The 15,707-nt window shown below is 33.5% G+C and overlaps 1 long non-coding RNA gene across 4 annotated transcripts in view; it reads right to left on the bottom strand.

The window, feature by feature from the left end:
• LOC107078628 (uncharacterized) overlaps positions 1–15,707 on the bottom strand; it is a 200,859-nt gene that overhangs the window by 174,953 nt on the left and 10,199 nt on the right. For all 4 annotated transcript variants that reach the window (XR_011190649.1, XR_001479580.2, XR_011190650.1 and 1 more), the window contains exon 2: positions 15,602–15,684. This is a non-coding gene — a long non-coding RNA (uncharacterized lncRNA). The remainder of the gene's footprint in view (positions 1–15,601; positions 15,685–15,707) is intronic.

Genomic DNA, 15,707 nt, shown 5'->3' with positions numbered 1-15,707 from the left:
ATATCTGTTAAATCTAACCTTGCACAAAATCTTTCTATTACTTGGCATTAGTATATTAAAAGACATTTTGAAAGAGCCCTAAAAATCCAAACCCGGAGAATAACTTCAATGATAGCTTGTGTCTGCTATGGATTAAGTAAATATGAACTTATTCTCATGTACTGTATTCTAGAAGCAGTATCACCAGATGTACACCTTTTTGTTCATGGAAGTAACTGCGGTGGAATGTTTTTTAGTAGAATTCCAGTCACTTATGAATACCAAATAAAAGAGCAAATCAATAATGATATATTAGGTTTAAATACGCAGAAGGCACATTTGACTAAATTAGTCAAATATCTTTATGAAGATGTATTAGAAAAGCAAAGCTTCCGCTCAAAAAATATTGTGGAAGCAGAACTGCAACAATGCCGGAATTGGAAAAAGATGGAAGTAGCCAATGGAGTTTTGAAGAGCATAAACATTGAATTAAGAACTTGAATTATGAACTCTTTGATGGCGAACAATCTTGACAGGAGATTGGCTTAAGGGGTACCAATGAATGGAGTATTGTAATTAAGCCTAACTCAGATATTTTTCAGATATTGTTTGTGTAACTGACAGCCTTTGCCTTACAGCATACAGTCTTTTAACTTTGTTTTACATTTTGCAGGTTTTGAGTCATCTGTTGACTGCTGTGTTAGTGTTTTTGGGTGTTGTCTTTTGTTTTCCTCCATCAAAGCTTGCATCAGCAGAACAAGGAGGGAATTCAGTATGAGACATTTTGCTGCAGTTGTACAGGTAAAGAGTCTGTGGGTGAAGTGAAATGTTTCGTGAGGGGCAGTTTTTATCTTGTTCTTGGCTATTGTTATTTTCTGATTTGTTCTGTTATCCCTACAGTACATGAGCATGTGATTCTGTTTTTTCTTTCTTCTGCATTGCATTATATTTTGTGTTGGTCCTCTGCATTCCAGATGGCCTGCTTGACTATCCATTTAATACAACCACAATTTCTCAGACATTTCCCATTTGTTCCCTGTGGTCCCATTTTTTACATTTTACCAAATTTCATTGCTTCACAGTGTCATTTAATAGCATAGAGTTGTTTGAACAGGCCAATTAGCCTTATAAAATCTATGTATGAGCAGTATATGTATTATAGTTTTATAAGTTTAATGTTTTTATATACAGAATGTTATTATCTCCAGATGAAAAAATATACTTCCTCCACATAGCTGTATTGAATCATGATCTGGAGGGTGACAGGATGTGTAAAGCTCTAAATTTGAACTCTCACAAAGTGTACCCTACGTTAATTAAACGACTGAAAGTGCAGCAGCCTGTGTCTTAAATTAATTGCTTTCTATTATATTACACTGCAGCAGATAGCCCAACTTGTATTATTAACATTGTTGTACATTCTCCTACATTCAATTTTCCTAAACAGTATTATTCAAAGAAATTCCTCTCTTCTCTGGAACATTCCAAATTTCTGTCAAAGCACATTTCTGCTTTGTTAATTAAATGGACAAAAGTGCAGTGGCCTGTATCCTATTTCTATCAAATCCATAATTTAGAACATTTATAACAACCTGCTAGTAATACCAGCTTTCCAGACTTTTCCATTCTTCAAAATATGATTCTACATAGTAATGGGTGTTGAGAAGAAAGCTACATGTCTGCTAAGAGAAGTATTTTATGCTTTTGTTAATTAAATGAACAAAAGTGCAGCAGGCTGTATCCTATATAACAACTTTGACTAATAAAAAAGTAATAGACAATCTTCTGCTTTCGATTCTTTTGAATACTATTATACAAGGTAATAGAGTTTTGGAATGGGAACTTCTAGATGGCTGTCAGAAGGAGCATTTCTTCTTTTTTTGATTAAATGACTAAGTGCAGCAGTCTGTATCCTATCTCAGCTATTGCATCTATTGGATTGGATTATTTTACATTTTGATTGAAATGATGTCACAAGCAGATAAAAGCAGGCCTGGCCGTTGTAATTGAATCAGCCCGAGTTGTTTATTCTAGTGATCTACAGCGGTGATTCGCGTGTCCTAACATCCAATGCATAAAAGATCCACTCTTGTTTAACACACTACTGATTAGATCTGTTTAAAATGGCAAAACAACAGCGTTTGCTTCCAGAGATGGGCAAGCATAAAGATAATACATAAAATTGCATGTGTGAGGTGGGGGTGGTGAGGTGCATGTGTGTGAGTCTGTGTGGATGCACCATCTGCTTAACTTTCCATGTGTGACCAAAACTTTCAATAAATAAATTTCACATGGCATGGATGCCAGATGCAAGCAGGGCTTTGACTGACAACGTTTAAATAACAGTTAATAGGAAATGGCAAATGTAAAAGGCTCTCATGCTGGGTTTTTCCAGTGGCTCTTGTTCAAGAATTTAAAACAGCCTTTGTACACAGAGACTTTAAAGAAGCATTTATTATTTATTAGACAATGGACACATATGATTCTATTTTTAAAGCCTTGGGATATAACTGAAACTGATTCTGTCCACTACATATACACTCACAGACTCATAAATATAAGGACTTAAGAATATTACTTCAGTGCTTCTACATTATTAGAAATAGAGAGCTTTTACTTTAAGAAAAGATTAAATGTGTTAATGGATTTGCGAACCACCTTGTATCATGTTAAGGAAATGGTTTCTAATGAAACCTATATCCGCCTTCAGTAAAAGATCATGAACACGACATTTCAACCAGAATACAGTACATATCCACAAAACCATTGTATGAAAACTTAGTTAAATTCAAGAAAATTATATTATTCATTAAAAACCATTAAAATAATAAGCAAGATAATGGGCATTTAATACAATTATTTCATCTTTTGTATATGGAACTTATTACACATTAATTAAGCTCTGGGTGGAGGAAAAGGTCTTCAATACAATGCACCTAATAACGTGAAAAAATTACAAAATTATACATAGCAAAATACACAATATCAATTTGGGGTATGCAATGGAATTATTAATGTACTTAAAGCTGACATTATACTGAGACCATAATCATACTTCTTAATCGAAATATATACTTCTGGGACAGTGTTTAAAAATTCCAACCAAGGAGTTTTCCTTCTTTCTTCTGCAGTTTCCCAAATATCCTCAAGAAGAAGGCTTACAGTTCTTGAAAACCTTCTACTGAAATTCATCCCATAGATACAGTATATCAGCAATATACAGTAGGTTACCAAAACAATGTTTCCTCTATATTATTAAAAATATTAATAAGGAATGAATGAATTCAGAAAAATTACTTTGAATACAACTCTTCTTTTATCCATACCACTAATTAAATTAAGATATTTTTTAACAAAAAATGTTTTGAATTTCATTAACTATCACACTTATTCTATCTATTCAAACACACAGGTGCATAGACCTTGTAGCTTCATAATAGGCTTGCTGTGATTATTCCATTGTATTGAGAAAATAAAACTTCTAAGAAATCTTTAAATGAAAATAAATTGGGAGAAAGACCGTCGCCTCAGAAATTCTGAGTGAGATGTCTTGATTGAATGTGGACCACTTAAGACCGCTTTAAAACAAATATGGACCATCATAGTGCTAAAAATGCTTTTCTTTATATGGCCTTTATACACATGAATGAAAATAAAGCATACAATAATTCTAATGTACACGATTTATCTTTTCCATTTTTGTTTTCTCTTAATAAATAGATTAAATCCTATAATAACATATTTCAGATATGAATCTGTCTGCAAATCTGCAAATAAAGAGAATTATGCACCTTATCTTGTAAAAGTAATGCTCAAAACCCTGTCATGTGTGACCGTCATGGTCTGCGAGGCTTGTATCTTCGCTGCTCCACCCCACTGGTTTGTCCCGCAAAACTTGGGCGCAAATCCGGGTCTCCAGCGTAACAAAAACAGGGAACCAACCGAATGAGCTAAAGGAGACCTTCCCCAGCCCAGGCAGCTGAGGTCCCTGCTACGCGCAGGGAGGGCGATGACGTCACCGTGCCCAAATTAGCTCCGCTACGCCCTCCCCTGCTGACTTTGCCTCGGCAAAAGACACTCCTGTCTGAGTCACGGCACCAATGTGACTGTTGCAGTTCTGCACGGGCTCGTGCCCTCGCCGCTCCACCCCGCCGGTTCGTCCCGCAACACCTGGGCGCCAACCCAGGTCTCCGGCATAATGCAACAGGGAACCAGCCGCATGAGCTAAAAGGAGACCTCCCCCAGCCCAGGCGGCTGAGGTCCCTGCTACATGCAGGGAGGGCGATGACGTCACCGCGTCCAAATTAGGTCCACTACACGTGCATTTTGACTTCATTTCAGGAATAAAGTGGTTTGGAGTTGATTAAAAGATTTTGAAAAAGTGAATTATTGTACTGTGATTTCAATGTTTTTTACTGTAATTCTTTGGAGAAATTTTGACTTAATTATTAACTTACAAAGTGTCTTTTAAATGAATTTATAACTAATTATAAACTACTCAATAAGGTTAAATTTACAATTCTGTCCTAAATTCTTTGCTTCATTTCACATTTTCCTGAAATGAAATTCATGACACTATATACTGATCAAGGAGCTATCATTAGTAACTGAGTTCCAAAATTATGTTAAAACATTCAATAGTCAACATTTAAACTTTGTAATTGATTTTGAAATGATCACTTAGTTGTTTACCTAAGTATCTTATACATTTAAGTTATATACATTGAACACTATATATACTGTATTATATATGATAAAACATAAAATGTTTAAAAAACAAAAACTAAAAACAGAAAATGTTCTAAAAATGTACAGTATATACCATCTGTTTCAAGATTCACTATATCTCTGCTAAATAATGTTATAAGAAATCGGTGACCTTTGTCCTGACTCATCTATATATTACATTATATGAAAGATGTGGATCATCTATTTAATCCTTCATGTTTCAGACATATTTGAACAGCCATAATCAATCATTCCTATTACTGGCCACATAATTTGCTCCGTGAGCTTTGACCTTTGTTCAGCAGGACAAAGATTTTATCACTTTTTACAGCCTCCTACTATACTAGTGTCACCTTAGTTGTGACTGACTGGTTACATTTCTAATCTTAATACATTTGATGTATCATTTTATCAGCAGCAGCAACATTTACAACATCTGCATTGCCAGCCACATATACACATACTGTAAATGCAGTTGTGCTTTTTAAGGTAGGATATATCCCAATTTTCACATACACTACATATGTATGCCAATCATGACAATTCCTTTTAACTTTTCTGCTGAATGGACTGTTATCTTTAAATTATAAGAGTGTATATAACAACTTGTATCTGAATCTCGAATTTTGTCAGTTACTGATTCAATAGGTTTTTGTTTGTTAAAATTCAGATTTGCAGAATTTTAAAATAAGGCAAATCATTTTGTATGAGCACCTGATGGAAACTTTGGTGTATAATATTGTAAATTATTTGTGATCAGAAGTATAGATGCATAGACTCTACTAAAAGTCACTGTGCAATTTAAATTTAATCTGAACATTATAAGTGGCTGCAGGAGGCATAGCCACTTATGGCTGTGAGCACACTATGTGGTCCGTTCTTTAATTTCTGGACTTGAACAGGGAATGGCCATTGGGTGTCATATGGAGTGTATGTAGTGTAGCATTTGTGTCAAATGAGGCAAACATAGACAATCTTATCAGGAAATGAAACATAAATCAGTGTCAAAAGTAGGAATAACAACAATGATATACAGTAGTAAGTGATCTGGCCAAGTGACCAGAAATGTGTGTTATAAAGTAGACTCACATGAGTGACTCTAAATAAGTAAACAAACATTTTGGAAACTGGATTAACCGACTTCAAAAGTGAATTTAAAGCTATAGTTTTTTATATAGGATCACATGCTATACATTTTCAGGAGAAAACAAATATAACATTTAGAAAATCATGGAGGCCTACTAATTCTGGAATGTTTTCTGCATTTAATGCAAAAATCATGTAGAGACAAATTGGTAAATTATTTTAATAAAACTTTGCTGACCCAGTGATGCATCATGACAACCACAGGTGGATTTTATTTATTTTTCAGTCCATGGCTATAGATACCTGTTTTCCCTAACTTAAGGAAAAATATGCTGATTTTTCTTTAACAAAATCAATCGACATATACAGTATACTGGTGCACAATAGATTTATATACACGTATGATAAAATTGCAATAGTAACACTATGGAATTATGATGACCATATTATTAAACTGTTAGAACAAACTGGGTTTATTTAAATATTCTAATTTTAGATCAGTCATTTTGTTTGTAAATTACATTAACTACAGTTCATAGATACATTTGCTCCAGGGTGATGAGATACTTTTACACAAAAGCTTCTTCAAGCATTTCATTATGGTGGCAGATTATATTTTAAACTGAGGTAAAATGCATTCTCAATAATACCTATTACATATAATAAGGTAAATAATTCTGTTCTTTAGTTTCTACTGCATTTAGCTTTATATATTATGCTAAAAATGATCGAAATTCAAAACAATACCAGAATTATCCAAAATTATAACTGGCCTGGGAAGTCACATACAGTGTACACCAAATAATGTAGTGAAGCTAATTTGTTTTTCTTTAAAAAAGCATCGGATGATGTTCTCAATGTCCTCAACAGTTTTAAAACCCAGCATCTTTTATAAAAACATGTTCAATTAAAAGCTAGAGGCTATTAGAAGACTGCACGAAAACAAAATTTGTTGAATTGAGGATTTTAGGAACTGTCATTTTCAATTCCCTTGTTAATTCAAATTATAGAGCATGTATACAATAATCAGACATTTAACATTAAAAAGGAAATATTTCTTTTTAGCACTCATGGGGATTATGATCCAAAAATAAACTGGCAGTGTCTTTAGTTCAGTAATATCTGCTCCTGGGCAATGAGGCTGCAAAAATATACTGAAAGACCCACTAAAAGCTTCAACAACTCCATCTCTGCAGTGAACTTCTGGGACTCATTACTCCAACAAAATAATAAAACAGAGCTCTGAATGAAAGGCAAGTGAGTGTGAGAGTCAGACAATTACATTTTTTAGATTGAAACTTTTCATGCAAAACAGTGTGAAAGCAAACACATTATGTATTTGTATTTCACAACATTTCTCAAGAAGGTAAATAGTGACTTGTTTTCTTTTGAACCCCTTTAAAAACTAGTACACTTGCTTTACACAGAATGACCTTTTCCTTAACTGCACGGGTCAGATGTTTCAAAAATATGAATCTCCTCAGAATGGACATAATAATGTGGAAATGTTGGCCATTAACTATTAAAAATATGATTTATGTTCCATAAAACAGTTAAATGGTACGGCCGCATAACAGTATAGATTTCCTTTCCATTAAGGTAATAGTTTTATTGTAGCATAATTATGAAATAAAAAAGGCGCATACCTGGCAAACTTTACAACGTATCAGGGACTCTTAAATGTGCAAATGTTTCCACACACAAGTAACATGGGTCAATTGCAAACGGGATAGTGGTAATGATTAAATCATTAAAATTTTGTATATGCTTCACAGAGCATAGAGAAAATTAACTTCCCACCAACCTCATTTTTCTGCTGAACATGAAATAATGATTTTCTGCCAGTATAATTACAAAGCTAACATCTGATAGAGTCAGCATCCAGGGGGGATTATCACATGCATGAGTATTAGACCTCATTACCAGCTTGACTGCAAAATTATTACATCTTGTAATTGGATGGTGAGATTTATATACAGATTGGCTGGGTTCTCTGTAAGATTGTAATTACAAGCTTCGTTGGTTTGCTACTTATCACACCGTGCAGGAGGAGGCAAAAAACAAGCAGAGGAAAGACCATTTCATTAAGCTGTAACCCTATCAAGGGAGGAGCACTGTTACATCCCCCTCTATTTATTAGGCCAAACAGAGCTGTTTGCAGAAGGGGGGCCATTTATTACCAGCTGACAAATGGGATTTCATTTATTTAACCTCAGCGATCTATTTCGGCAAAATGTATAAACGAGCCATCCGTTTTATGATTCCAGAGTCAACGCCTCAATTATCTAAAGGCTAACTGACTGTTAAAGCACCCATCTGCTAGGATGAATTCATTGATTTAATTTGCCTCATGTTGCTGAACTACGGAAAAAAAAAAAAACACATTCAATGTACTTGAGTGAGTGTCTGGGTGTGTATGTGTGTGTATTTTTTTTTTATCCTTCAGCACGATACAAGAAGGCAATCAATAGCCAGCTTAAATTTTATGAGACAAGGAGTTAAGTTGTTCAGCTCAAGCAGGGAACACCTTTGTTCTCCTATAACAAGTAATCTCTGTTGTGGAATTAATATTGACAAGTTGGCTCCTTTACAGCTAATTTTGTAGCCACAAGAACCAATCAGGGTGCCTGTGGTAATAGAGTTGTTATTAGAGTTCATTATAAAGGGCTGTGGATCAATGGAAGTGTTCAGAGATGGGAGGTTGTGCTTCAGAAGAATGCTTATGTGTGTAATGGAAGCAAAAGGGTTGTAATGCCCTTGAATTTTTATTACTGCTTGTACTTGTTTTCCTGTAGTATTAGGTTACAAAAATATAACTGGCATACCACACTTACCTTTCCTTTTTAATTTCTGAATATTTAAGTAACAGGAATTTGCATTACTAAGGTCAAAATGTTCTTCTGTTTTATTTTTAGTTCTCATAAGCATGCTGGTATAAGAATTGTGCAGAAGGCTTAAAACTAGAGACTGAGAAAGAACTCCACTTAGAATAGCTGAAACCCCCACAGGCATTACGGGACAATTTGAATTAAAAGAAAAGTTTATAAAGGGACTTTCCATTATAAGTCTTTATAACTTTAACTCCTTAGAGAGCTACTGTAAGTGCACAAAATAAATAAGACATGAGAATATAAGGTGCAGTATGTAGTAGCCCTCCAATTTCTTTAAAATTCAGAATGAAACAAGGTTGAAAAAGTTGAAAAATAGAAAATTCTTTCTACAATCATTTAAAAACTCAAAGGTGATCTTTTTCTCATAAAGAATCCACATAATGAATTATCAGAGATGCTAGCAAATAGTGCTTAACAACTGTCAATATTAATAAAATCACAATCTCTATAACAAAATCGCAGTTATGCAACTTAATGAGTTCAACAACTTAAGTCCAATTTAGCCAACATTTACAAATATATAGAATTACTATATGTGTAATTGACAGTCTTCTTTTCTCTCTTTAGATGATAGCAAAGATTTTGTCTGTTCTTCAATATGCTGTTACTGGAGTCTTAAGTGTATGTGATGGCTGTCTGATTCTTTTTCAGTTGTGAATGGACAGTAATTTTCTGACATACTGTATGAATTTATTTTTATGTGTAGAAAGCTAAGAGCTAATCCTTAATGTAGAAGTAAATGGAGATGGAGAAGTCCAGCTCTCTTTGCAGCTGGTCAGACATCTGATAACTGCAGTATTTATGGTTCTTTAAGAAGCAATCATCAGTAGAAAAACTGGCATATAATATATTTATGGACAAGAACAATTTTAGAGACAATCTACAGTACATTGCCTCTTATTTGTATTCCAAACTAACCATGGCCCTATCTGCATGCTTTAAACTGACCTAAAAATGTCAGAGGTTACAGGAAAGGCATTTATTTCTAGAGTACATAAGAGTTCCTACAGTAAGTAAACCATGACCTTATCTACACTCATTATGGAGTCACATTCTAATTTTTTATTTGACCAGAAGAACAGGTCAAAAGTTATATATTGCTGATACAATTATGCAATCAATCAGTTTTATTCAGTTGTGTACTACATAAATCCCATAGCTTTCTATTTCACACTTGATTATTCATGAACATATAATATTTTACTAGATACGTACAGTATATATCACAACAAACACAAATATGCATATTAAGCATACCTGAAAATTGATAAGCTCAAAATGAAGTAATGAGTGGGAGCCTTGATATAGTTTAGCTACAGTATATCACGGTTCACTACAATGTGCCTCACACAAGAAAATATCAAATATCAAGTACAATGTTGTTGTTTTTTCCAGCAAAACCTATGTAGTGAAATGAAAAAAAAATCAACCTGTTCTAAGCTAGGTTAAGCCTTGAACAAGAGATAGTATTGTTAACCATAATTCAAAATTTGTACTTTCAAAGGTTTCATAGAATATTTTAAAATTTCGAGAGAGAACAATGTGACAGCAGCCATGACTTTTAAGATAGGAACAATGAATAATGTCATGAATACGTTTAGCAGACAACACAACCTACTTTATGCATACCATGTTTTGCTTTACCCAGCTTCTTGGTTTTGGATGAGAATAGTGATTTCCACCAAATCCACAATGGTAACCAAAACATGTCAGATTAAACTTCTGCCAAATTTCCACAGTTGCCCTGTAGGCTGTTGGATTTTACAGTCATTTGAAAACATTGGAAGAAACAATGATGACCAATAACAAGATTCTTGCTGGAGTTAAGACCCCGAGCAAGAATTTTTGTCTGCATATTTATACCATTAAATTCTAAATTGATTCCATATGAAGCTCTGAAGATGTGTCCTCAAAACGTCTAAAACCTTTTTAGAAAAATATTAAAGTGATTTTATGTCAGTAAATGTTTGTGTCCTAATTAAATGATTGAGTTACATTTATTGTGCTAGAATGCAGTATTTTTACTTTCTATTTTAATATTGACTACTACAAAATTGCAACGCAGAAGCAAATAATGTTTTGTATAATTCCAAGTAATCTAAATAAAAATATAAATAAAAAATAAATAAAAACAAGATTATTTATTCTGTAACACATGTAAAGATTAAGACAGGTGTTCTAAAAAAATAAGGTTATTTTGTCTGAATATACAAATGTGAATATTACTATTATAATTATCATAATCCTTAACATCATCTAGTTGTTTCACTTTCCCAAGAATGCAGTTCAACTGTAAAGATTTTTCAACTCAATTTGCAAAATGAGTAATTTGAACTCAGTCTTTGAATTCCCATGTCTCTGACAGTCAATAATTTTCTATTTAAGTGAAATGGTACACATTAACCCTGGCCAGCTTGTGACTGCTCTTCATTGATCAGATAAACAGTTGTGAGATATTTTATTACAGAATGACGCAGTCATTTAAGCATCTTTTCATCTAAAATGGGATTATATTGGACATGAAATAGCAAGAAACTTGTTTCCCAAGGGAACTATCAGTGGAAATTATAGAGCACCAGCTTTTACTGAAAATGGCTCTTTATAGCTTCTTTTTTATCTTATGCTCAAATCAAATTAAAACTGACTGTCTGTCTCTGACCTGCTATTAATCAGAAAGAAGCTATGCCCTGGTGATTTGTTGGCTTGACCTGTCTTCAAGCAACAGACTCTTAAACTACGCTGTACAACTGAAAATTAGGAAATGTTATCTTCTGCTGTTAAAAGGGCTGATACACATCAAATCTTTTCCATTTTTCTTCTTGCTTGTCGTCAATTTAATGATATACTGTATTGAAAAAAAGCATACTGTATACCAACTTTTATTCACCAGTATTTCTCTATGGGATAGTCAGCTGCTGTTTAGATTTACAGAAGGTTGCAGTCATGGAAATGCATCTATTTTGATTTAAACCTGGTTGACGGAGAGAAAACAAAATACACATAAATGGTGAATGTTCATAATGTAATGAGTACCACATACTGTAGATTGATAAATATATCACTGACCTTCCTAATTTACACCAATGACCTACAGTAGGTTTCATAATAGTAAATTAATTAAATTTATTGATTACACAAAATAAGAGAATTATCAAATACTGTGAAACCTGCAAAAAATTCAAAAAGATTTTGAAAAAATTCAAGATTGAACAAACACTCAATAGATAACATTTAATGTTATCTATTGAATGCAGAGTGCTAAATGCTGATATAAAGGCAGAGTTTTACATTAAAAAAGTTGTTAAAACATACTAGAAATATAAATTGGGAAACTATAAGTTTAATGTGCAGAATTGTATTCAAGAAATATATTTTTAAAACTGTGCAATGCACTAGTTATATGTTTAGAATTCTGTTTTTTATTTTAGTCTCCATAATACAAAAAATCTGCTTTAGAATCTATCCAGGGAAGAACACTCAGGCAAATTAAAAATATTTTGCTTGCCTTGAACACTGAAGATTATGAAAGAACATGATTCAAAATCATCAAAGGCATGGACAAAGTCAACCCTATTGAATTCTTCAAAATGTACAATGAAACAATCTAGAGGATATAGATAGAACTAAAGGGAAATACATTTTAAAAAAGGAAACAGAAGGTGCTACTTTATACAAAATGTTGATAACATATGGAACAAGTTAACCAGGTAATGCTAATACTGACAATTCTTTCATGACAGCATGAGATCGTCAGACCTTTGAACCGAATGCAACCTTTATGTACAGCATGTGAAGGAAAGCTGAAAAAATAACAATGGGCTTATTTCTCTTCCAGTGAATTGTCAAGGTATTCAAATTTTGTAATACATACCAGTAGCAATCAACTAGCCAGTATTGTTTTCAGGATGAGGGAGGAAACCATGTCACTCACTATCAATCCACATGAACAGATCGTGTGAACTCTAAACAAATTGTACCCCAGTTTGGAATCAAGCCCAGGACCCAAGAGCCATGAGGCAGAATGATGTAAGTAGGTGTATGATTAGCCAATCAAGTCAAATAACTGCTACAAAGATTATGATGCTTTTAAAGGAGCAATAACTGAACAAATGGAAAAGTGACACAAAGGCTGTTCTATAATGTGTATTTCCATGCTATTGTGCAAAGAAGTGTATTGGAGTTTTTGAAAACAATAATAGTATTCAAAGACTGATCCCACATTCCCACAATCTTTTATTAAATTAGCACTTCATTTTCAAAAGCAAATTTTAAATTAAGCAAGTCAAACTGTTGGAAGGGGTTCTCTGATGAAAAACAATGCTAGATAATTTGTAGTTTATAATATACTTTAATTTTAAACATGTAAACATCTGTGTTTTGGGTTTTTTTAACGTTTCTTTCAGTTTTTCTTCAAAAGTAATGTAAAAAAAGCAATAGCTGTATTGTAACCAAAAGAAACAAATCAATTGCAAAATGATAAAGAGGATCTCCTGAGTTAAATTCCACTGAGCCTTGAAGCCAAATACTTTCCTGAGCTGAGATAAGATTGTACATGGCAGTCAAAACTGGCTATCATTACTTTCTCCTTGTCCTGTGGCTGGAAATGATTGAACAGAAAAAATAAAAGTGCCTGCAATTTCACTTAATTGAATAAATTTTATAAACCCTGCACAGACAAACCAACATATCTTCATCGCATTTCCTTATGAAGATTGTCAGTGTGAGATGAAGCAAATTACTCTACAGTCAGTTTCACAATAAAATGTCCTTCATTTTAAATCCTTAAAATGACTAAATGGCTTTATCCCTTTAGAATAACTATAGGTATACATTTGTTTAGAAATATCAAAACCATAGAAATTTATTTGGTCAGGGTTTGCTATAAAACCAAACTGGTTAATAAAGAAAAATTCAAAGTAGACTTTTAATTGCTGTCAGCACTTTTTGATGAAAGTGTCAGTTTACTAATTACAACAGGGAATGAGGCACAATGGAAACTGAAACAAAGCCAAAACAATTCAGAAGATAATGGAATGATAAAGTCTCTGAGGAAAATGCAGTAGCCACTCTGTAATCATTTTAACAGTTTATTTTATTTTTGTTTATAACACTATACTCTGCCAAAATAAAATGAGCACTCTTATAGCACAGCACACTTATTTGAGTTGATGATCCTAAAGTAATACAGCTTGCATCTTAAATTTTTCACATGAGGTGAAGACTTTTCTTTATCAACCATTTTATCCTTGCACAACTTGCTTAACAAATATCTTGGTTTATTCTAAAACAGTTTCTTGCACACCTATTTTGTTCTTGTTTATGTTTAAAATAAGCATATCAGGGTGGGTATAACCCAGTATTTTTAACCTTTGTCGAGTACATAGATACATACTGTATATTCTCTGGGACACCTCCTGGCTTCTGATTCGGACCATATCTTGATCTGTCTAGGTACCATGTTTAAATAATTATAATGTGACCTAATATAAACTCAACACAAAAGAGGCATCAGCACTAACCAGCTATCCATGTCTGCTCTTGAACAGACATTATATATGTAAACCTCTTATGCTGACTAACATTTGTTAAGATGATTGATCAACAATGGGTCTACTGTTAAAGTTATAGGTTAAAAGTTTGTGGTCATTGTTAAAAATATTTGTAAGTATACAAAAATATTGAAAATCTGGTTCTTTTGCTGCTTCCTGGGATGTTATTCAGAAATGACATTTCACCAAAATGTGGATGTGGGAGGGAAAAAGGAAATTACATTTTGCTAGTGCATTGGAATGAACTGAAATTAAACTAAAACTAAAAGATAGATCATGCAGATAATCTGTATGTTCTAAACATGTCTACAAAATCTTAACAAAGACAAGTATATTGAGCATTAAAATAAACCTTGCTCACAACTGCAGTAAAATCCTAACTGACAATTGTAGCAGACAGTAATTGATATTTTCTTGAACATACAGGACACAGGTAAATTATACAGGTAAATTCATTATGCTGATTAACATTTGTCATTAATAGGACTTATTAACAGAGGGTGCTGTCAAAGTTATAGGCTACTCATGTGTGTGGCAACCTCTGAAAGCAGCTGTAACGCTGCAATATGTGATTTGCACCAGGTTTCAGATGCAGTCTTGTGCCAGTATTCTGTCCCATTCCTTTTCTAGATCCTAAACAAGCATGTACAGTACCTGTTCACTGGTCTTTGAGCTCCTAGAAACCACATATCAGCTCACAAATGTTCAACGGGACTTAACTCTGGCAATTAAGGAGCCCACAGCATAACTGTGGCATACGAAGGCATTCGCTGAATTAAAACAGTACAGTCAGTTTTGCCTCAATTAAAACCACACTGTCAGTTTCTTTTAAAGATTGGTGACACAAACCAAAATAAAGTCCAGTGAGCAGAACCATTGCTCATTGAACACCAGCACATGTTTTCAACTCCATAGAATACCAGAGGGAGAACAAAAGGATAGAAAATGATTGAATGATATCATATCATAACTAAAGTACCAAGCTGAAAACAAACATTTATTTTTATTTTAACTTTTGTACCTTAACTACAAAAAAAATTGAAATAATGAAGGTACTATTTATTCCATACAGTATATTCCCAGCAAGAAATTTCAACTTTTTAATTCTAAGGTTTTAAGTATAATGATGAATATCAAGAAAAAATCATTCTTTACTCAATGTAAGTCAAAGATTCTGACATTTTACATGTTTGAACCCTGACATCTGAACACAAAAAATATGACAGCAAATTGCACAAACGGGTAAAATAGTGGAACAGTACGTTGAGTTGAGGACAACCCTATGAGGTCTGCCAGATATACAATTTCTTCATCTGCTTGCAAAAATTACTTCAAACAGCTGTAATCAGATGTTTTTGTAGGTCTTACCTCTGAAAGAGGAGTCTTGTTCTCATGGTCAGTCATCACCATGGAAGTCTCTTTGCCACCGAGGAACAAAATCAAAGAGCAGCCTGAAAGAATAGAGCAGATGGGA

Source organism: Lepisosteus oculatus, chromosome 10, assembly GCF_040954835.1.
Source record: "Lepisosteus oculatus isolate fLepOcu1 chromosome 10, fLepOcu1.hap2, whole genome shotgun sequence".
NCBI classification, from domain to species: domain Eukaryota; kingdom Metazoa; phylum Chordata; class Actinopteri; order Semionotiformes; family Lepisosteidae; genus Lepisosteus; species Lepisosteus oculatus.
This window is presented reverse-complemented; position numbering and strand designations above follow the sequence as displayed.